The sequence below is a fragment of the Halichoerus grypus genome, chromosome 10 (genome assembly GCF_964656455.1).
Source record: "Halichoerus grypus chromosome 10, mHalGry1.hap1.1, whole genome shotgun sequence".
Taxonomy (NCBI): domain Eukaryota; kingdom Metazoa; phylum Chordata; class Mammalia; order Carnivora; family Phocidae; genus Halichoerus; species Halichoerus grypus.
Window position 1 is genome coordinate 74082053 of NC_135721.1, and position 24642 is coordinate 74106694.

The 24642-nt window shown below is 41.5% G+C and overlaps 1 long non-coding RNA gene and 1 pseudogene across 6 annotated transcripts in view; both read right to left on the reverse strand.

Moving 5' to 3' along the window:
- LOC118523911 (uncharacterized) overlaps nucleotides 1–24642 on the reverse strand; it is a 43676-nt gene that overhangs the window by 9775 nt on the left and 9259 nt on the right. For 4 of the 6 annotated variants that reach the window (XR_013441843.1, XR_013441841.1, XR_013441844.1 and 1 more), the window contains 2 exons: nucleotides 6120–6312; nucleotides 90–210 (listed from right to left, as the gene is read on the reverse strand). This is a non-coding gene — a long non-coding RNA (uncharacterized LOC118523911). The remainder of the gene's footprint in view (nucleotides 1–89; nucleotides 211–6119; nucleotides 6313–24642) is intronic. The other 2 variants (XR_013441846.1, XR_013441842.1) reach the window with 1 other exon arrangement.
- On the reverse strand, nucleotides 13545–13612 carry LOC118523947 (U4 spliceosomal RNA; annotated as a pseudogene).

The window sequence follows — 24642 nt, forward strand, 5'->3', positions numbered from 1 at the left end:
AAACCAAAAAACAAATAAAATAAAATAAAATAAAAGTAAAGAAAGGAAAATAATGAAGAGAAAAGAAAAGAAAATGCTCGTGCTTTTGCCTTATTGGGGTAAGTAGCATGTCTCCTCTTTCAGATGGGTGATCACCTGACTGTTTCTGAGAATTCTCATCTGTCTGATCCTGGTGCATTAGTCCTGGAGGAAAACTGAAGCAACTGTTATCTGGGAAGAGACATGGAGATAAGATGTTACCTCCGTGTCTGACACAAAATGTAAGTAGATGTCTGTAACTGGATCAAGTATTTTAAGAATCAAATAGCACTACAGGGAAAAAATGGAGTTATTAATATCAGATAGAGGAATTTGATGGTGTTGAGTGTCTGATTCAAAGAGGTGGTTCTGCCAAGGTTTTTCCCCCTTGGTGGGGTAGTATAGCATACTTCTTCCATATTTAAAATAGAAAAAAAATACATAACTTTGAGTATGGTGAGCTGAATCAGCTCTCCCGTGGCAGCTGAAAGAGCATGGGCTCTGGAGAGAGATACCCTGTGTTCAGGTCCTGGCTCTGCCACTGATTAGTCTGTGATCTTGGGAAAGTTGTTTCATAAAAACACTTACCTTGTAAGATTATTCTAAAAATACCTGCTTCATAAGAGTCTCATCACGAGTGAATACATGTGAAGTTCTGAGTTCAGAGTCTGGAATATACTAAGTGCACCATAAATTTGGCTGTGATTATTATTTAAATGAGTTTCCATAGGTTCTTTTTTGAAATCCAAATTCAATTAATTAACATATAGTGTCTTATTAGGTTAGAGGTAGAGTTCAGGGATTCATCAGTTGTATGTAACACCCAGTGCTCATTACATCACCCAGTTACCCCAAGCCCCCACCCATCTCCCCTCCAGCCACCCTCAGTTTGTTTCCTTTGGTTATGAGTTGGTTTCCAAACCCAAAAGACTCCACCCCAAAACTTCTAGAACTCACACAGGAATTCAGTAAAGTGGCAGGATATTAAATCAATGCACAGAAATCAGTGGCATTTCTATACACCAACAACAAGACAAGAAAGAAATTAAGGAGTCGATCCCATTTACAATTACACCCAAAACCATAAGATACCTAGGAATAAATATAACCAAAGAGGCAAAGAATCTGTACTCAGAAAACTACAGAGTACTCAAGAAAGAAATTGAGGAAGACACAAAGAAATGGAAAAACGTGCCATGCTCATGGATTGGAAGAACAAATATTGTGAAAACGTCTATGCTACTTAGAGCAATCTACACATTTAATGCAATCCCTATCAAAATACCATCAACTTTTTTCAAAGAAATGGAACAAATAATCCTAAAATTTGTATGGAACCAGAAAAGCCCCCGAATAGCCAGAGGAATGTTGAAAAAGAAAAGCAAAGCTGGTGGCATCACAATTCCGGACTTCAAGCTCTATTACAAAGCTGTCATCATCAAGACAGTATGGTACTGGCACAAAAACAGGCACATAGATCAATGGAACAGAATAGAGAACCCAGAAATGGACCCTCAACTCTATGGTCAACTAATCTTTGATAAAGCAGGAAAGAATGTCCAATGGAAAAAAGACAGTCTCTTCAACAAATGGTGTTGGGAAAATTGGACAGCCACATGCAGAAGAATGAAACTGGACCATTTCCTTACACCACACACAAAAACAGACTCAAAATGGATGAAAGACCTAAATGTGAGACAGGAGTCCATCAAAATCCTAGAGGAGAACACAGGCAGCAACCTCTTCGGCCTCGGCCGCAGCAACTTCTTCCTAGAAACATCGCCAAAGGCAAGGGAAGCAAGGGCAAAAATGAATTATTGGGACTTCATCAAGATGAGAGGCTTTTGCACAGCAAAGGAAACAGTCAACAAAACCAAAAGATAACCGACAGAATGGGAAAAGATATTTGCAAATTACATATCAGATAAAGGGCTAGTATCCAAAATCTATAAAGAACTTATCAAACTCAACACCCAAAGAACAAATAATCCAATCAGGAAATGGGCAGAAGTCGTCTTCTTTTTTTTTTTTTAACATATGTATTAGTTTCAGAGGTACAGGAGGGGAAGAACCTATAGTGGGGGGGAAATCGGAGGGGGAGACGAACCATGAGAGACTATGGACTCTGAAAAACAACTGAGGGTTCTGGGGGGAGGTGGGGGGGTGGGTTAGCCTGGTGATGGGTATTAAAGAGGGCACATTCTGCATGGAGCACTGGGTGTTATACGCAAACAATGAATCACGGAACACTACATCAAAAACTAATGATGTAATGTATGGTGATTAACATAACATAATAAAAAAAATTTTTTTAAAGTGCATTTTGACTTAAAAAAAAAAAGGAAATGGGCAGAAGACATGAACAGACATTTCTGCAAAGACGACATCCAAATGGCCAACAGACACATGAAAAAGTGCTCAACATCACTCGGCATCAGGGAAATACAAATCAAAACCTCAATGAGATACCACCTCACACCAGTCAGAATGGCTAAAATTAACAAGTCAGGAAATGACAGATGGCAAGGATGTGGAGAAAGGGGAACCTTCCTACACTGTTGGTGGGAATGCAAGCTGGTTCAGCCACTCTGGAAAACAGTATGGAGGTTCCTCAAAAAGTTGAAAATAGAGCTACCCTATGACCCAGCAATTGCACTACTGGGTATTTACCACAAAGATACAAATGTAGTGATCCAAAGGGGCATGTGCACCCCAATGTTTATAGCAGCAATGTCCACAATAGCCAAGGAAAGAGCCCAGATGTCTATCAACAGATGAATGGATAAAGAAGATGTGGTATATATATAATGGAATATTATGCAGCCATCACAAAAATGAAATCTTGCCATTTGCACTGACGTGGTTGAACTAGAGGGTACTATGTTAAGCGAAATAAGTCAATCAGAAAAAGACAAGTATCATATGATCTCACTGATACGAGGAATTTGAGAAACAAAACAGAGGATCATAGGGGAAGGGAGGGAAAAATGAAACAAGACAAAACCAGAGAGGGAGACAAACCATAAGAGACTCAATCTCAGGAAACAAACTGAGGGTTGCTGGAGTGGAGGGGGTGGGAGGGATGGGGTGGCTGGGTGATGGACACTGGGGAGGGTATGTGCTATGGTGAGTGCTGTGAATTGTGTAAGACTGATGAATCACAGACCTGTACCCCTGAAACAAATAATTATTATATGTTAATAAAAAAAATTAAAAAGAAAAACACTTAAAGAGTTGGTTTCCATAGGTTCTTAATGACTGTAACTAAAAGGAAGGGTTCTGTGGTCAAGTAAGTTTAGGAACCAGGTTTAACACAATTAAGCATTTTTTTTTAACCGTGGTATTTTTCAGCACCTTTGTTAAGTAAACATGCATGATGAACACCCAAGGAAGAATTTGCTTTCTAGTATTTGATCCTATAAACCCTTTCCCCAGCGAATGCTGTTCCTCAAGTAAAGGAAAAACAGTATTCCCAAACTCTGGTTCAGGAGTTAAAGACATTTTTGAGTCATGGTGCCTGATCCACTAAGGCAGTAATTTTTTAATCATTTTTTGTTTTTCCTAAGTAAGCACTCCGCTGAATGTGGGGCTTGAACTCACAACTCCAAGATCAAGAGTTGCATGGTCTACTAACCCAGCTGGCCAGGTGCCCCCTAAGGCAGAAATTTAAAGCATGGTAATTGATTACCATACAGACCTCGGAGGTCTCAAAACACTCCCTTTTAAAAACTAGTATTTTGTAAAGTGGGATTGCAGGAGGCAGAATAGTGTACAGTTAAAACCCAGACACTGGAGTTGGACAGACCCAGGTTTAAATCTGTCAGGCAAGTTATTTCCTATCTCTAAGTGATCAGTGTCCTCAGCTGTGACATGGGGTTGGTGGGGATATTTACCTCCCAGGCTTGCTAGATCCATTAAATGAGGTAATGCCTGGCTCTGTCAGCTATTGTTGATGTATATATCCCAACAGAGGGGCTAGTATTTGCCAACAGATAAGGAATCGGTCATTTTGTGCCCAACTGCTCTACTCAGTCAGAGGCCTTGGTGCCTCTAGGATGCAGTGGAAAAAGCACTGGAATAGGAGCCGACATCCGTGGGTTTTAGAGCACCTTTGTGCTTAGCTGAGCAGATGAGCAGAGAGGACATATTTACCAAGATTAGCACACTTCCGTGCCCAGTTTTCTTGTCTGAGAAAAATCAAAGCAGCAGCACACCTTTCCTGCTTGTCTCCGGGTTACTGTAAGGCCCAGAGAAGCTTGTGTACATATGATTTTCTTAAACTGGAAAGACCTACTGCTGTTGCAGACATCCTTGAAAGCTTACTACAGTCCAGATAGCGTACTCGGTTGCCGGAGTCCAGCTCCAGCCGGGGTGGGTCTCTCGTAGGAAAGGACGGCGTCGGCGAATGAGGAGACACAGACACAGGGTCAGGTTGCAAGCATCTCCTCCTGACAGCCTCGGAGGAACTTTATTTATATGTTAGGATATTTTTGTTTTTCCAAATCTTAGATCATTTTCTGGATTACAGCCATAGCCTTCTTTCATTTTTCCTTTGTAATGATTAACATGACCTTTATTGATTTCCGCTTATTGGCTTTCGCTAAAACTAAAAAACAGTACGCAAAGAGAAAGGTGCTAGACAGAGCGTGACCGTTTTGTTATTTTGTTCTATAGAAACTAATTCTTTGTGGAATTAGTTTCATTATGATTGCTTAGATAGGCGTAACTAAGATGAGTAGTCACTTTATCATGAAACCCCAGAAACATTCCCACAATTATAAAGATTACCATAAACAAAATGAAAGAGAAGAGCAGGAGCCAGCTGTGGAGTCTCCTGTTTTCAGGATCGTCCCCCACACTTGGACTTTGTCAAACAGCATGAGTAGCTTGGCTCGCGCCACCCGGTCTCACATGTAAGGCCTCATTTTAATCTTCACTACGAGGTGGGTATTATTATACCAATTTAAGGGATGAGGAAACAGAGGCTCAGGGAGGCTAGATACTGCTGATTTCCCCCCCAAGTTTTCACAGCTAATAAGTGGTAGAGTCAAGAATCAACTCCAGATTTGTCTGACTCCAAAGGTCCTAGAACCACTGTGCTTCAAAAATACCATTAAAATACATTTTAAGTTCAAAATTAGTATTGGCCACATACACTTTCTCCACTAGCATCTACAGACATCTTTTTGATATTGTAAAAATCTCTAACTTGGACAGCAGCCACCAGTTAAATGAAGATGCAGCACTGGGTAGAAAACAGAATGATCAATGCAGGATCCAGCCTCTTAACTGGATGATGATTTATGGATACTGGCCGGCTGGTTAACTTTCCCTGGGACCTATGTATGTTTGCTTCGATTATTATCATGACTAGCATATGTCGGAGGGCACCAGCTCGGAGGAAGTCGTAACCTGTGTTAACTGATCCCTAGCTCCTGAGAGCTCCTGGATGGCAAATTGATGTACACAGCAAGTGGCTTCACAGACTGGGGTAGAGCAAGGTCTGTCAGAGTGGGAAAATCCATATTAATGATATGCTATAAAACACTTTTTGTTAGTTATATATATTCCTTTACTTTCATTTCCCAAGAATAGCTCAGCTGTCAAAGCATTTCCAAGATTTCCATAGATTCGGCAAATACTGTGCGATCGAATTATTGCTCTGAGAGAAGTTGCAATTAAAACACATTAATCATTGTAACAAAGGATCCTTATTGAGGCTGACAAAGGTGGTGAAATCTGATGAATAATTAGTCTGGTTAATCTTTTAAAAGTGAATTAAACTGCTAACAAGTTAAATCACTATGATTTTCAAAATAAGCCTCCAGGGTGAGCAGAGAATGGGAATATTATCTTCATTTTTAAAAGATATTTTCTTCCTCATTCTTAATCTCTCAGCTTGCACTAGAGGCCCTGGGTTACAACAGTGGGGCCCTGAGGAGCAGCTGGGGGGAACAAGGCTGGTCAAGGTGGGAGGGCATGTTCTTTACTCCCCCGCCGCCGCAGTGATTTCTTAGTGTATCTAAAATGAACAGTAGATAGAAGAATCATGCATGGATGACCTTTAAATGTGATCCAGAACTAACATGGCACCTGCTCACCAGCCATTCTCAATGACCTAAAGTGGATCCATCACGCGGTTCTGATTTCATCCCCACTGTAAGCCAACCAACCATGACAATGGGGTCCTTCTATGATTTCCTCTTTTGCTCCTCTCTCCAGTCAGATGGCTTATTCTTCCAGACAACACCTCTTCTCTTTGTATTTCAATTACTCTGGAAGGTTTGCCACGCTCTGAAATAAACCAAGATGGACAAATACAGACTGATAAGTCATGGGAAATGGACAGAATGGGACAATAATCATTTGGGCTAAAGTCTTGACGTTGGCTGAGCCTCCACAATTCCGGGGAGTTCTAGGGGATGCTATGACGTGTTGTCCGGACCCCCTTCAGGAAGGAAGGACTTACTCCTCCAGCAGCTGGGAAAGCTGCTGGAATCTGGCCTTCGGCTGTTAGCCTTGAAAACTGCCCCTCTTCAACAAGGTCACACTTCCTTCCAGACGTAGCTGACATCCAATTGGCCAAATTACTTGGGGTCTTGACAAACAAACTGCTAAGAGAATAAGCAATACCCACAGAAAAATTAATATGTCCTGGGATCTCCCAAATCACTCTGGCAATTTCCAAGCTACTTTGATTATTCTTTAATCTCCTGGTGATGCCCTTGCCTCAGGTCACTGTGAGAGAAAGCCAAATTTAAATGGGCTTGCCATGAATCGGACCCATCTCTATCTTAGGCTTGAACCTAGGGAATCGTAACAGAACTGTAAAGTATCAAGGGAAAGTTTGGGAAGCAAGCTAAAACTGGACCTCAGAGAAAGGCGAAGAGGAATGGAGGTCACTTGGCCCAGGATAAGGGAAGTTCTGTTCACTCCCTTGCAACGCAAAAAGTCTATTATGAGGAAAGTGTTCAATTCTTCTTTGACTTTCCATAGGAACAAACAAGATTGAAACAGAGAGGACTTTACTAGGATTACCAACACTGAACATTGAAAACTTCAAAGAGATTAAATCAAACTAGTGTGTGTGTGTTCTATTTTTTGTTTTCAGGATTGCCTTTAAAATATTTTATTTTGGGATGCCTGGGTGGCTCAGTCAGTTAAGCGTCTGCCTTTGACTCGGGTCATGATCTCAGGGCCCTAGGATCAAGCCCTGAGTTGGGCTCCCTGCTCAGTAGGGAGTCTGCTCCTCCCTCTCCTTCTGCCCCTCCCCATGCTCCTGCTCTCTCTCTCTCAAATAAATAAAACCTTAAAAAAAAAATATTTTGTTTTATTACTGTGTAACATACTCAGATGGTTGCAAAGTTAAATCTACAGAACAATGTATATTCAGAGAATTCTAACAATCCCTGATCCTCCCACCTTAATCCTTCCCTCTCCCACAGGAAGTAATCTTATGTTTTTACTTTGGTTTGGCCTATATTCCTTTTCAAAAAATATCTTTCTTCCTTTCTACTATTTCTCTTCTGTCTTTGTCTGTTGTGCTTCTTCTCTTTTGAGTTTTCCTAATTTAGTCTTTATTTCTGAAATAAATCTCTTTCCCTTTATTTCTAATTCTTTCCTGGGTCTATCACCTCATTTCCGAAATTTTCTCACTCAAAGTTGCCATTCTTTTAACTCTTCTATCATTGTCTCGATTTCTTTTAGCTTCTTTGAAGTATTAGGATATACTTTTCACCTTTTTTGTGACCATATTTTTCTAAGTGGTTGTAATTTGGCAGCGAAAATGTTTCCTTGATGCCCCAGCTTCAGTGACCTACATCTTCCCTCCTCTCTACAGGCCTCTACCCATCGCCAGGCTTTCCACCCCTCCCCACTCATCCAGGATCTTCCTCTACCAATTGCTGTCTTTACTCCTTTTCTGTACTTTTAACCTCTCTCCCTACTGGAACTTTTCCTTCAGCATAGAAACATATTTGTATTTACCTATCTTTATTTTTTTTAAAGATTTATTTATTTATTTATGAGAGAGAGCAAGTGGGGGTGGGGTGCCCCTGTATCTACCTATCTTTAAAAACTACGATAAACTGCCCCCTTCCCATCCTATATCCCCCTTTAGCCATCTTCTTCGCTAATTCTTTTTTTTTTTTTTTTTTTAAAGATTTTATTCATCTATTTGACAGAGACACAGCGAGAGAGGGAACAGAAGCAGGGGGAGTGGGAGAGGGAGAAGCAGGCCCCCCATGGAGCAGGGAGCCCGATGCGGGGCTCGATCCCAGGACCCTGGGATCATGACCCGAGCCGAAGGCAGATGCTTAACAACTGAGCCACCCAGGCGCCCCCGCTAATTCTTTTCTTAGCCAACCTTTTGCAAGGTTTATCGGTATTAACTTCTTTTCCCAATTCCTCCTCAACCCATGCTGTCAACCCATGCCATGTAGCCCGTCTCTACACACCTCTGCTGAAACTCTTGCAAAGGTCCCCACTGACTTCCTTGTTGCTAAATCCAATGACTATTTTTCAGTTTTTATCTTATGGGACCCCTTTCTACTCTTGAACACAACTGACCACTTCCTTTTTCTACAAGTGCTCTCTTTTGCTAGTTCTCTTTCTCTGGTTTCTCCTTCCTTAGCCAATCACATACATTTGCTATTCTGTGGGAGTGGAGGGGGGGTTCTGTCCTTGGTCCTTGTCTCTTCCCTTTTGGCCCACTCTCCCTGGGTGATCTCATTCACTGCCACAATTTCCACTACTACTCAAATACTTATAACTTCCTATTTACTTATTTATTTACTCACATTCCTCTTTATCTGAAAATGAACTTAAGATACCTCGGTAAAATATACATTGAAAAAATTAACAGAAAGTCTAGGCAAAGGGTGTGAAGCAAGGGAAGCAAACAAAGTAGAACATAAAATTTGGTTCTAAGATTTCCTGCAGTCAGTGCAAAAAGGAAAACAGAACATTGCGTATGTTTCACAGTGTTCCTGAAATAAAAGTAAACAATTTGTTAAATAGAAGCACAAAATTTATGGTTCTGAGACATAAGCATTTTGTTCCATGGGTCCTCATAAAGGGGACACTGCACTGTGTTATGGAGCATCCTCACAGTATATCAGCAAATACTACATTTTTACTACAGGTTTTTAAGATTTATTTATTTTACTTGAGAGAGAGAGAGACAGTGTGTGTGTGTGTGCTTTGAGCACGGGGAGGGGCAGAGGGAGAGAACCTTCAAACAGACTCCCCAACATGGGGCTCGAACCCATGACCCATGAGATCATGACCTGAGCTGAAACCAAGAGTCAGCCACCCAACTGACTAAGCCACCCAGGTGCCCCTTTCTACAGGTTGTTTTAAAAAACTAATGCCTCTTGATATTGATGAATTAGATTTTTCTCAAAGTAAACATATGGATGGTCAAAACCATGTATCCCAGGTACTCTGGTTTATGACAACTAAGCCTTTAATTTTCAAACTTTCTTTAACAGCAGCCTTTGTTAAAAATGAAATCTCGCGAGGAGTCCCAACTCTTAAAACCAATCGAGCTGGACCAGATCTGGTTGAAAGGGAAAGCAAAGCCCTGTTCCTTCCATCTCCTGTCCCTCCCCACCCATCCTGGCTGCCTCTGAGGTTCAGCAGAACACTTCTGGAAGCCATCATCCTAACTTAGATTGATGCGTAGATTCAGAGAATCGAGACTTGGATGAAGTGCTGTAGATCACTCCCCATCACTATTTTCCTAAGCTGAATTTTGGATCAGCACTGACTAAGGATGTAGGGAAACAGTTATTCATCAATGCAAATTAGTGCACCTATTCTGGAAGACAATCAGGCAATATCTATAAAAAGTAGTACTAAGTAGTAGTGAATTCAAGGTTATATTCCCAAACACATACAAGTATTCTAAGTTGCCATTTAAGTGCAGACCCATATGATGACATGATTGGCCAAGCTGAAGATAGGATCAGGATCCTCTTAGACCGTGGTTCTCAAGCTTAAGCTGATATCAGAGTCACCTGGAGGCTTGTTAAAACATAGATTGATATAATCCAATCCCAGAATTTCTGATTTAGTGGGCCTGGGAAGGAGCCTGAGAATCTGTATGTCTCACAAATTCCCAGGTAATCCTGTTGCTGCTAGTCTGGGGACCACGGCTTGAGAATCACTACCCTTTAGGAAATTTAAGGAAACCTAAAGTGGTCACCCCACCTATCCAGACAGGGCATCCATTTGCAGGTATATAATACTCCTCAAAATATAATTTTGAATATAATGTAACCCAAATGTATGGAACAATCAAGGCATTCAAGTGATGTGATTTAACATGGCAACAACAAATGTTGTAAGTAAGAAAAAACTGAAAACCTCATTGTCATCTTGGCCTTAAAAATATACATTAGTGGGACGCCTGGGTGGCTCAGTCATTAAGAGTCTGCCTTCAGCTCAGGTTATGATCCCAGGGTCCCTGCTTGGCGGGAAGCCTGCTTCTCCCTCTCCCACTCCCCCTGCTTGTGTTCCCTCTCTTGCTGTCTCTCTCTCTGTCAAATCAATAATGTCATATAAATAAATAAAATCTTTAAAATTATATTACACACACACACACACACACATTAGTAAAGAAGCCTAAAGGTCTAATTGAGTGAGACAACCTCCTGGTAGACAAAAACAAAGAGAAAAAAAAAAACAACAAAAAACCTAACATCTCATTGGTTTGATTTACTTTAATTCTGAGTGAGATTTCATGTTTGTATTTCTTTTTCTGTGAACTATCTTTTGATGCATATCCTTTCCCTATTTTAATAGGATTATTCATCTTTTTCTTAACAATTTAACACAACCTTCTGTCAGCCATTGGGTTGCAAATCTTTTTCAAGTTTGCTTTAACTTTGTGGTCATTTTTTAATTTACACGTTTTGAAATTTGTTATATCCAAGCATATATATCAATCTTTTCCTTACTATCTAGTGACTTTACATTTTGAAACTTAGAAAGCTCAAAATCTTCTCTATTGCAAATCACATTTTTTAAATTTCACCTGTTTTCCTCTATCACTTTTTATGGATTTGTGTTTTTATGGTTAAATCTTTGACTCATCAGGATTTTACCTTGATAGAGTGATCTAGCTTTATTCTTTTCATCAACCACTAACCAGGTACCCTTAAGCTACTTATTAAATTATCTAATATAAAGCTGCCCTTCTAAAGAAAAGGAAAAGAGCCGTATTTCCCAGACTTCCCTGATGACAAGAATCCCCTAAGGCACATATTAAAATACAAGTTCCAGGGGCGCCTGGGTGGCTCAGTCGTTAAACGTCTACCTTCGGCTCAGGTCATGATCCCAGAGTCCTGGGATCGAACCCTGTGTCAGGCTCCCTGCTCTGCAGGAAACCTGCTTCTTCCTCTCCCATTCCCCCTGCTTGTGTTCCCTCTCTGGCTGTCTCTCTCTCTCTCTCTCTCTGTCAAATAAATACAATCTTTAAAAAATAAAATAAAATAAAATACAAGTTCCCAGGCCCCTCCTCAAGAAACTCTAATTAATTAGGGGGGGCAGGAGTTTATATAATTTCAACAAGTACCCCCAGATGATTTTTATCGTCTAGGAAGTTTGGCAAACACCAGAGTAGACTCTGTTCTGGATCTAAATAGATAGAACCATGCCATCAGAGACTGGATCTTGGACATTTCTTGAGAAGTCTGAGAATTTGCATTTCTCATAAATTCCTGGAGCGAATTAAATCTAAACCTATATTTCTGACCTTGTCTTCTACTAACTCTCCATACCCCTGTCTCTGCTTGATTTTCCTCCCTAGAATCTATCACCATCTGACATATTATTTGCTTGTCAGTAAAGATAGGAATTTCATTTTGCTCACTTCTATGTCATCATTAGGACTATGGGTGGTATACAATAGATGCAAAGCAATAGTTGTCTAATGAATTAATGTTTCTCCAGTTCAGAGTTCTCTTCTGAGATCCTGACTCTGTTACCCACTGCCTAGTAGATACTTTCACTTGAATGTCCCGTGGGAACTTTAAACTTAATATATCCGAGATTGAGCTCATCATTTCTCCCACCTCAACCCAAACCCTGACTGCTAGTGCACCCTGGCTTGGACAAGAGCCTCACCAACAACCCTCCTACTTAAGGAGAAGGCATCCTTGAGACCCTCTCATCTATATCCTACCACTAAGGCGTGGTGATCCTACTTTTCATCCTCTCTCAAATCTGCACTCACCTCTCCAATGCCTTAGTTCAACTCATCATTATCTCTTGCCTGAATTATTGCAAAAGTTTCCTCTAGTCTCAACATCCTCCCCAATAAGTACAAATTTCTACAAATCTGTAATCCTCACTTAAAATCTTTCAATGGTTCTGCACTGTCTTGAGATGTAGTTTAATTGCCTTGACTCACTAGACTCACTCATACCAACCTCTGTCATCTATTTCCTCATGCCCTTCAACCCTTGATCCAACAGGATTAACTATTCCTTCTCCATGGACAAGCAGTGGTGAAGCAAGAGGGGAACAATGACAGCAGTCTGTCCTGGGTGGAGGCAGCAATGGGCTGTCTGATGCACTGCCTATAGGAAATTTTTCAGCCTAAATTGGAATTGCTTAAAAACCAATTTTTGCAGGAAAAAATTGGAAAAAAATTATTGAGGAAAAACTCCCTTCTACCGTTTTAGGTTCTGTGGCTGGGCTCAAGAATTAAACTGACATAAGATAGATTAATAGGAGAAAAGCACACACATCTTATTTAATATTTTTATGTGCACACAGGAAAGTATACATGGAAAATGAAGACCCACAGAAGCACTGAAGACTGAGAGCTTGTATGCTTTTTATTTTTTTACTTTTAAGAAAGGTATTTTATTATTTTTTTAAAGATTTTATTTATTTATTTGACAGAGAGAGAGAAGGAGCACAAGTAGACAGAGCGGCAGGCAGAGGAAGAGGGAGAAGCAGACTCCCCGCTGAGCAGGGAGCCCATGGGACTCAATCCCAGGACCCTGGGATCACGACCTGAGCTGAAGGCAGATGCTTAACCAACCGAGCCACCCAGGCACCCTGAGCTTATATACTTTTTAAACAAAGAAATTACAAATTTGTGGAGAGGTGACAAGACAAAGGGGTTTGGGCTAGGGGCAGTAAATTGTGGGACAGTGACTGAAAAATACATGAAGGAAACTAATGGAAGATCAGGGTTACTTTAGGTTTGTTTGTCCAGATTCATTTTGGCATTGATTCCCAGTCTCCTGTGATAAAAATGTTCTTCTCTTCCTGATCCAGGGAGAGGAAATTTTATGACCTGATTTAGGTAGAAAGGGGGAGGAGGTCAGAGAGCCCTTTCTGTACCTGCTGTTCCTCAAGAGACTTCAGCTCAAAATAATGTCAAAGCAGCATATTATGGGGTGGCATGTTCTGAACCAGCAATTCTAGGTGATGATAGTAAGAGAGAGAGAGAGAAAAAAAAAGCCAGGCTCCAATCTCCAGAAACAGATCAAATGCAGTAGGTTCAATGCATTACAATTAGCAATAATCGCGCCTCGGATAAACCTCATTGGCTACGATACTGCCACTGCGCAAAGCTGGTTCAATGCATTACAAACTGATGTGATACAGCTAAGCTATGTCGTTCTCTTGTTGGACATAAACATCTTGCAGAACTTCAGACATGGTCACTTGCACAACACCAAGTACCATATAGCTCACTCTCCCGGCTAACACGCTTGACTGCTTTACCAATTACTGCTTTAGCTTTGATTAGTCCCCACCCCCTTCACAGATAAGATTTATTGAGATGTCCAATCATAGAACTGTCCCATTTTCTAGTAGCACCTAATCCAGAGTGAGCCCTTGTTTCCTTAGATCCTCCCCCAAATTACCCAACTACAGCCCAAATCCAAACGAAGTAGGTTCTTTCTAACACCCTCTTGGTGAGACATCCCATAGTTCCTCATGGTGTGTGTTCTCTCTTGCTGCAACAATAAACACAACTTACTCAACTGCATGTGTGTCCCTGTTTGTGTTTGGGTGAAGGGCATTGATAAAATGCAAAATCTCTTATAGGTCTAACTTTTAAACAACTGCTACAGTCATTGTTGAGCTTTAACAAAATACATGTAGCCTTCCAATTAGACCGTTTTTATTACTCAGGACTTCTGCCTGCATTGCATTTTCTCGTTCTCTTGCCAGGTAACCTCTGCTCATTCTCAGGCCTTAGCTAAGGTGATACTGCTTCTGGAAAACCACCTTCAAAGTTTCCCCATTCAGAGCCCCTCTGGACCTATATTTCCTTTTTGATAGTGTTAATGCTTGTTTAACTGTTTATTACCACAGCCAGCTTGTGAGCAGCATACGGATATGGCTTATATTCCTCTTGCTGGCTCAATAAGTGTTTGTTAAGTGCATTAAATAATGAGTCCCCTCCCATGCCACAAAGAAACAGGGCAAATAAGTAATTGGCCTGAGCTACAGAGCAAGTCTTTTGGTAGAATTTCCCAAGCAGGAAGTTTCTAAATAGAAAGTTTTCTAGGAAGAGTTCCCACAGCAAACTTGTGAAAATCAAAAGAACCAGCCTCAGTTGTTTTTTTGTTTGTTTTTTTTTTAAGATTTTTATTTATTTTTGCAAGAGAGAGCACATGGGAGAGAAGCAGACTCCCCGCTGAGCAGGGAGCCGGATATGGGACTCAACCCCAGGACCCTGGGATCATGACCTGAGCCAAAGGCAGACACTCAACCGACTGAGCCACCCAGGTGCCTGAACCAGCCTCAGTTTTACCTTTCCTCCATTCTTTCAGTCCCTGCCTCTCTCTACCCTTTAATATCACAGAAGTATCCCAAGAAAATTCAACGTAAAGATAAGAAAAGTAAAAATCCACCAGAGATGTCTAAAAACAAACAGACTATCAAGAAGAATAACAACTGGTGTGGGAGGCAAGGGAAGACCAGATGTGGGAAATGTCCTCCATCCTAAAGTAGACCTGTGAGGAGCAAGCACTTCCCTCCTTAACCTTCAACCCTGCCAGGTACAAAGTTTTCAGAATTAGGAGTGAAGGGGCAATAAACTTGGGTCTCCAAAGGCTGAGGTAAACCTGGGAGAAAGAAAATAAGACTGACTTCTGGGATGGGGGATAGAGAGTCTCCAGTTCTCTTGAGGATCCACCACTAGTGTGGGTCAGCAGGTAAGAGGAAGCCAAGCATCCTGGATGAGAAATGTTTTGAGTTTCCCTTGTCATTAGCATTTTATTTATTTATTCTTAAAGAATTTTATTATTTATTTTATAATAAAGAATATATAATAATAAATAAAGAATTCTATTTATTTATTTGAGAGAGAGCACGAATGGTTGGGAGGGGCAGAGAAAGAGAGGGAGAGAGAGCAGGGAGCCTGATGCGGGGCTCAATCCCAGGACCCTGAGATCACGACCTGAGCTGAAGGCAGACGCTTAACTGACTGAACCACCCAGGCACCCGTCATTAGCATTTTAACATGAGGATTCAGAGTGATAAACACTCACTTATGTTCCCGAGAGCTCTTCTGTCATGTGTTTAGGGATGACACCCAATCCACGAGATGACTCACGGGCGACCCTGTGCAGTCCAGCAGCCTTGACCATCAGAGCTGCCCCAGGAAGGTAAAATGGTATGGAATATCCAGTGCTGATATGAATGTCCTGTGTGGACACTCCAGTCTGCTTCTCTGGCCCAAAGACACAGTATTCCACATACAGATTTGCTATACTGATTAAAATGTATGTTTTGAGGCGGAAAAAAATTCCCTACATTATAGTGGGACTGAGAACTTACACGTCAGGCTGAAGCCTGATACAAATTAAACAAATGAGTAACAAACCCTTCTGGAGAGGAGCTTATAATGGAAACACTGACGGGATATAATTATGATCTGGATTTTGATCACTACATTCTATTGAAGACACCTCCAATATACAGTAGTTATGTAAAATACCAGTACACTGTTGTCAAGTGGCATTTGAGAAAAGCATTAGGGTAAAGGTAATTTTTATGAACCTCGAAAACCACAGTGATGATTAAATGAAGAAGCCAACACTGCATTCTCTTTGCTACAAAGGAATTCAAGGGAGATGAGAGAAGGGGGTGACTAGTGGCAATCCACTCAGGTCCTATCTGTTTTGTCTTCAGTTCTAAGCAATTCTCAGCCTTCATAGTTTATGTTGAAGGAGGACTGGTACACAAGTGTAGCCTGACAGACAGAACTTTCCCAAATAATTAAACTCAACAATAATTATGGGTTGACCTGTGGTACATACAACATAAGTCACAAGTACTACTCTCAAGGAATTTATAATCCAGTGGAAGAGAGATAATCCAAATGCACAAAGTACCAATATGCAAAGCTATACACTGTAGGTGCTATTGGGCCTTAAGGCTCCTTATTTAGTCAGGGGATTAGAAAAAGCCTAGGAAAACTAAGGGCTTAAAAGATGGGTAAAATCTTCAGGAAGAGACAAAAGTGAGGAGTGTTTAGGGCATGCCTGGCACAAGGAAACAGTGAGAACTATGGTTTGGAGGCCCATAAGGTCTGAATGAGCAAAGCACTAGACAAAGAGAAGCAGAACCTTCTAATGGGTGATAGTCATTGGTATGAGGTCAGCCTGAAGAGGAGGCCGTGAATGTCATGCTAAAGACTTAGAACAATAAGACTACATTAGCTATTGAAGGTTTGTCATCAGAAAGTAGTTCCAGCAGAGTTGTGTAAATGTGTCCAATGAGAGAAAAAAAAATTGGTAATGCCCCTCAGTGACAGAATTGTCCCCCTTTTTATAAGTACCGTGTCCCCCTTTTTAAAAAAGGAGATGTGCTATAGCTGCTTTTTTATTGGTTATAAATCCCTTTATAATTGTCCTTGGGGCGCCTGGGTGGCTCAGTCGTTGGGCGTCTGTCTTCGGCTCAGGTCATGATCCCAGGGTCCTGGGATCGAGCCCCGCATCGGGCTCCCTGCTCGGCGGGAGGCCTGCTTCTCCCTCTCCCACTCCCCCTGCTTGTGTTCCCTCTCTCGCTGTGTCTCTCTCTGTCAAATAAATAAATAAAATCTTAAAAAAAAACGAAAACAAAAACAATTGTCCTTCTATCCTTTTTTTTTTTTTCTCTCTTAAGCAAAGAATACCATTCTACCCTGGCTTCAGCACTGAGGTGCCATTTAGGCTCAACTTCAAGCTAAGCCTGATCCAGAAGTTCACAGATGAGAATTAAGAAACAGGAAAAAAATCAAAATACACTCTTAGAATTAGGTCACCCAATATTGGCAGTTTTTTTCTCCTATTCTGTCTTGGGCCTCAGGAGGAGGGAAGCTGGGGGCCTCAGACTAGGGATAATTGACTAGTGATAGGGTGCTCAATATAATGGACAATTGAGTTCTATGTCAGGGAAAGTTGAGTGAGAACGGGAAATGTGACACTTTAAAATCTTCCTATTTTCTTCTTCTAGGGTCCTCAATCTTCATAAAGAGAGTTAGTTTCAATTTTCTGAAAGCTTTGAGTTTTCTGTGTGTGTATACATGCACATATGAACAGATCTGTACACCAAGTCTCTAAAGAGAATACCTGTGGTGCTTTCCTCTCCCTGACGGTAATACAAAGAAAGGGAAACTTGGTAGAAAGATTAGTCTTTGAAATTCACTAAAAGATTCTATTCCACTGGTTTGGTGTGACAGATCTACTACATCAAGTCTAAACTTGCCTGGGGATGCAACATGTGGCCATGGCATCGCTGTCCATGGTGCTGACACATCATGGTGTGCTGGGTAGACATGGTTGTTTCTCTCTCTCTCTTTTTTAAAGATTTTATTTATTTATTTAAGAGAGAGAAACAGCATGAGAGGGGAGAGGGTCAGAGGGAGAAGCAGGCTCCCCGCTGAGCCAGGAGCCCGATGTGGGACTCGATCCCAGGAGTCCGGGATCATGACCTAAACCGAAGGCAGTCGCTTAACCGACTGAGCCACCCAGGCAACCCCATGGTTGTTTCTCTTAACTCTGAGAAGATGATGTTGAATTAAAGTACTTGCGAGCACTTATGTCACAATGGCCAGAGTTGTATGTATCCTATTTTCTGAGAGTAACTTTAGTTTTTACTATACTGCAGAACACAATGATCATTTACATATCCCAATGTATGCAGAAAATTCATACACTGAGTTCTATCATGTGTCAGCTGATTACAAAATGTCCCCCTCTGAAAGCACATGGTCTATCCTTCCTTCCCCAATCTCTCTACTTACAACTCTACCTGGCTCTGAAAGTACTCTACAATCTGATCATAATACCGGCATGGCCCTATCTCCTACTTTCAGCAACAGCAAGAGTAATTGCCTCTTCACCCATCATGTGCCACTAACATTCTCCTCTATTTTTTAGCTCATTCTGGTTCCCAGACTGTAATTCCCTTCACTTGTTATGATCTCCCTTCCTACTCATAAAAACTATACCCAGATTTCAAGACCCAGCAACTACCCTGCCTCCTTCATGAAAACTTCCTTGATAACCCAAGTACTTTTAGTTGTCCCTCCTCTCCAAATTCCTTCAGAACTTATTATTTGACAAATGTGGCATTTCATCTTGAACCATAGCATATTTGGAAGGGAATCTCAACTTTAATTGTCACAATGCAGTACAATGGAAAGGGCATGTGTTTTAGTATTAGACAACTCTCGATTTCAATTCTAGTTCCTCCATTCCCTAGCTTAAGTGAGGCAGTTCGCCTTTCAGAGCCTCACTTCTCTAACTATGAAGAATAATCTTTACCCTACATAAAATTATACCTGCAGTAAATTATTTGGCACACAATAGGCTCTTAATAAATAAGTTTTTGCTCTCTTCCTCTTCCCCCACTGTAGCCTTCATACCACCTACCACATGTTAAACACATGGTAAATGTGTCTATACTGAAATGCATACAAAATTCAGCTCGTCTACCCAAATGTGCTGTAGATCCACCTGCAAAAATTGGCCATCTCTGATCAAGCACATTTTGGGCAGAGAAGTGTCCACAAAGCCTGGGAGCACAAACGTAAGAGAGACCATTTGAAGAAGATGTTGAAATACTTGGCTCTTGAAATGGTTTTGATGATGGCTAATTTTATGTGTCAACTTGAGTGGGCTAAGGTCTGCTCAGATAGCTGGTAAAACATTTCTGGATGTGTCTGTGCGGGTGTTTCCCAAAGAGGTTAGCATTTCAATCAGTAGACTGAGTAAAGAAGATAGACGCCACCAATGTGGGCATCATTCAATCCACTGAGGGCCTGAAAGAACAAAAAGGTAGAAGGGTGCATTTGCTCTCTACCTGAGCTGGGGCATCCACCTTCTCCTGCCCTTGGACATCAGAGTTCCTGGTTCTTAAGCCTTTGGACTTGGACCAGCACTTACACCATCAGCCTCCCGATTCTTCGGTCTTTGGACTGAGATTAGGATTGGCTTCCATGGTTCTCATGCCTTCAGATTTAGACTGAATTACACTATCAGTTTTCTGGGTTCTCCATCTTGCCTGCTTGACAACAGCTTTTGGGACTATCGGACCTCCATTATCCCATAAGCCAATTCCTATAATAAATCTCCTCTTACATATCTCTGTATATATATCTCATTGGCTCTGTTTCTCTGAAGAACTCTAATACAGTAATATTCCCAGTCAGGGTCTGATGAATGAGTACAAATACTGCGAAGCCATTCACAGACATGGGCACTGGCAAAGAATACAAGTGGATGTGGAGCTCTGACTCCTGAACAACCAGTGCCCCAAACTCTTTAAAATTCAAAGTACAGTGTTGGAGAAATTTCCACTCTCTACAGCATGCCAAATTTTGACATTTTCCCCAGACATTTTTTTATTTTCTATTATCAGAAAGGGCAGAATTTCTTCTGAAAAGAAGAAGATACACAGAATATCGGTTTTAAGTGTTATTTTTGTTCTTGAAAAGGCTTCTCATAGACTTTAAAAGAAAGCTTTTTTCCTTCAGAGATTTATTTTGAAAGAATTATCTGAGCCTTGTCAGGAAGAACAAAATTTTGTGAGCCTACCATACCAGTAAAATGCCAAATTATATGCTGTAAGTTTTTTGTTTTATTATCTCTGGGTCCAGTCAAAGAGAGAAAAGATTTTGAATCCAGAACTATTAGCATTTGGAAACAAAAGAGTCTTCACCACAGCCCGCTCCCCCAGGGCCTGCTTCCCCAGCCCTTCAGGCTCCATCACTCAGGAGGGAAGAGGCCGTACCTCCTTCTCCTCCACCAAGCATGTCTCTTCTGGAGAGTCAAGGAGTTTACAAACAGGATCAATTTCCTCAGCAACCTCTTTCACAAGCTTAAAGCCAGCTTTACAATGAGCTCCAGGACATCAGCACACACACACTCATACGCCCCCTACAAAATAACATTTTACCAAGGGCATGAAGTCCTCGCTGGTCCATCCCAGACCCAGAGAAGTGCCAGTATGCAGTGGAAAGAGCTTCAACTTTAAAATGGGACACACCTGAATGTGAATCCTGGTTCTACTACTGTCCAGCTCTGCTACTTTGGGCAAATACCTAACCTCTCTGAGCCTCAGTTTCTTCCTGGGTAAAGAGGAGATAGTAATATCTATGTTGAGGGGTCACAGTTCAAAAATTAAATATGTAAAATACTGAACACACTGGCTTGCCTGTAGTACAAGCTCAATAAATGATATGCTGTTACTACAGAGCAAAAGCTGGAGCTACAACACCTGAGAGACAAGCTTTAGGTGTTGGAGACATCAGAGGAAGGCCACTGGGATGCAAAGAAGCACCAACAGAGAGCCAGTTGGTAGGGCTGGAGAAAGGAGCAAGGTCCATGTCATGCAGGATCTCATGTAACCACGGTAAGGACTCTGGAGTTTTCTTCAAAGGGTGACGGAAAAGCCATAAAGGGTTTTGACTAGGGGAATAAAATGATTAGATTTGTTTTAAAAATATGACTTTGGCTGCTGTGTGGAAAACAGACTGCAGTTGAACAGTTAGGAGGCTATTCTAATAGTTCAGGTGAGAGCTGATGGTGGAGGGAGGTGATGGTGCAGGTGGCAAGAACTGAAGTGCAGTATGCCTTGATGGTGGAGTTGACAGTGCTCATCGATGGACTGGATGTATGGAGAGGGGAGGGAAAATGTGATTTTTAGGTTTTTCCTCTAAGGAATTAGGAGAATAGAATAGCCATGAATGAGACAAGGAAGACAGTGGGAGAAAAAGTTGGGGTCAGAGATTTCTATTACATTTCTACCTTTTTTTTTTTCCTTTTTAAAGTAGGCTCCAAAAAAAAAATAAAATAAATAAAGTAGGCTCCATGCCCAGCGTGACGCCCAGTGCGGAGCTTGAACTCACGACCCTGAGATCAAGACCTGAGCTGAGATCAAGAGTCAGACACTTCACCGGCTGAGCCACCCAGGTGCCCCTTCTATTAGATTTCTATCCAAATGGGAATTGGTGGAGGAGACAGGAATTTGGGTGTCATCATCATAAAGGTGGTATATAAAGCCATGAGACTAGAGGAGATTGCCAAGGCAGAGAGAGAAGGAACCTAAGGACTGAGGCCATGTTACTGCAATGTTTAGAGGTTGGAAAAAGGGGGAAATCCAGGAAAATAGAGTTTGGAGGACTATTCACCTCTGGATTTGGCAACACAAAGTATTGGTAAAATGTGGTTTTGGGTTACCACAAAAGCCTGATTCAAGAGTGAATGGAAACCGGGGTGCCTGGCTGGCTCAGTCAATAGAGCATCCAACTCTTGATTTTGGGGTCATGAATTTGGGCCCTACGTTGAGTATAGAGATCACTTAAATAAATAAAACTTAAAAAAAAAAAAGAGTGAATGGGAACTGATGAAGTCGAGGAAAGACCAGTATAGACAACTCTAGCAGGAATTTTATTATAAAGAGGAAAAAACCACGGAGTTGCTGAAAGGAAAAACAGATCCTGGAGGTTTTTTTTAAGATGGAAAATATATCAGAATGCTTGCTGATGGGGATCATTCAGCAGACATGGGAACTTAATGGTGCAGGAGAAAGAAGGGAGAATTTCAGGAGTGAAGTCCTTGAGGAGGCAAGAAGAAATGAGATCTGAATATAAGTGGGAGGATTAACCTTAGACAGACACAATGGATCATAAGAGGAAAGAAGGCCAAGTTTATGGGCACAGATGCAAGAGGCTGGTAGAATAATTGTCTTTCATATTCCAGAACAGAGCCTGGGCCAGGGCACATTACTGGATCCTATATCGGAAAGGGTGGCATTCTATTATACCAAGAGATTTCACAGCACAATATAGGAGAAAGTTAATTTTATTTTCCTCCTGGTTCCCTCCCATCGACCCCTCCTGCCGTCTCTGTGGCTTTTCTAACCAGACTGCAGCATGGACACTGCATGCTAATGAGACAATACTTGGTCCAATCCCAGGCACTTGTTTCTGAATAATTAATCTGGCACTTTACCAGCACCTACGAGCCTCGGTTTTTCTGATGACTAAATAAAAGGCCAAGGCTCTTAACAACCATCAACTAGCTCTTCGGTATGGTTTGGCTCCATGTCATTTGAACGCACCAGGAAGTCTGGACCGATCTGATGAAAGGAGAACAGCCTCCCCGTTTTGGCTCTCCACCAAACCATAGCTCAGACAGCAGGGGTTCAGCTTAGTCACTCCAGGGAGATGACGGAGGATAGGATGTCCTGACAATTCTGACCCCTCACACCCATTTCAAGCATCACCTGGGACCCTCTGGCTTTCCTGAGTCCCCTCCAAGCATTCAAGTGCCTTGTTTTATTTGCTTTCTGGCAATTCTCATGTCTCCCTCCGCTCCATCCTATAGTCTTATGTTTCTCCTGGATGTGAATGTGATCAACATCAGCTTAAGTTCCCCAGACGGCATGACACGAGCCCAACATTCAAAATAAAAGAAAGTCTCCTCCCTACTGAAAATGAAATAAAAACAAAAACAAAACCATAACAGGTTTCTCTCAGCTCACGTTTGAAAATGGCCAAGCAGAAGCCCCACCTTTTAGACGAGCTTTGCGACTTAGCGATGACTGAAAGAAAGAAGAGCATGAGGATTGGTTAGCAACGGGTTTCTGTGGCTCCTGCTGGGGCTGTAGAGCTTTGCTGAATTCACAAGGGGCATGTGAGGCACTGAGATGGCAGAGATTGTTGTGGCAGAAGCAACTGGAAAATGTCCGGAGACTGAAACACAGACAGATTAACATCACCCCGATGGACACTAATGACTTGCACTTTGAAATGCCAGAGGCTCATACTGCCAGTTAAGACAAGGAAAAAAACACATTTCTTGTCTCCAAAGACCTTAGATCTTTCCAAACTCTGCAGGCAAATGCAGCCATTGTGAATTTCTTGCAGCTGGGCAGCCCCTTCGTGCCGCTAGGGGAATCATTGCCAGAGTAGTAAAGCTGAATAAAACAATCACTGAAAACCTCCCAGAGGTTGTTAGTAATGATTCCATTTATAATTCAATGTATTCAAGCCTGCAGCATTCCCAAATACCAAGCTAATTTTAGTGGTACTAGGTAAACCACTCTTTCCCCTGGACATTCACAAGCTCAACAAATGGGTTTCTAAACAAGTTTTATGATTTACCATTGACAGATAATTAGAATGTCTTTTCAATCACTGGCATCTGGATAAAGTAATTTTGTCCCACCATGGGCATTTCTAGGAAGCAAACAAAAGTCAAGGAGGAAAGAGCTCGCTGGAAGCATGCTCAAAAGGAAAAATTTTCAAGACCTGCTCTCAGCTGCAGGAAGGGAATGCTCCCACACCAATTTGATTAGCAAAAGAAACGTGGGCTTTGAGTAGTGAAGATCAACAAAAGGATATTCGATGTGACTGAAGGAAAGGAGTATCTGGTTAAACATCTAAAACTGCAAAAGGGCAGGAACTAATAAAATGTAATGTCAGTCTCAAGAATTCAGTGCTAAATGCATCTAAAATTCACAAGTAAGCAGGTTTCTAAAGTCAGTTTACCACTTCCGAATCTGGTCAGCAAATAATGGTGCTCCATACCACGTGCTACAGGCAAGGGAAGAGAGAAAACTGGACCTGAGTTCTTAGTCAATTCTTTTTTTTCTTTTTAAAGTAGGCTCCACAATCAACATGGACGTGGAGCTTGAACTCGTGACCCTGAGATCAAGAGTTGCATGCTCTACTGACTGAGCCAGCCAGGAGCCCCACTCAGTAAGTTTCTGATATGGTTGAGAAGGCAAGAGTAACAGGACAAAGGGAGGATAGAATTTGATGCAAATTGTGTGATGCTGATTTTAAGTTGAGTATCAGAAGTTCAGAAATGAGAGAAACTAGTGTTGGCTGGGGTGGAATAGTTCCTGGGAGGCAGAAGACCCCAAATGAATCCAAACACTTCTCCCCCGAGCCTGCCTGCAATTGTCACTATTATTGCCATGAAAGGCATTATTTTAAAGCAGTACAGGGTAGTGGTTAAATAACTGGCTTTGGAACTTAGACTTTCTGTGCCTCAGTTTCCTCATTTTAAAAATGTAGTTGATAACAGAATCCACATAATAGAACCATTATAAACGTGAAATGAGTTAAGTGATGTAATTCACTCAATATATTTA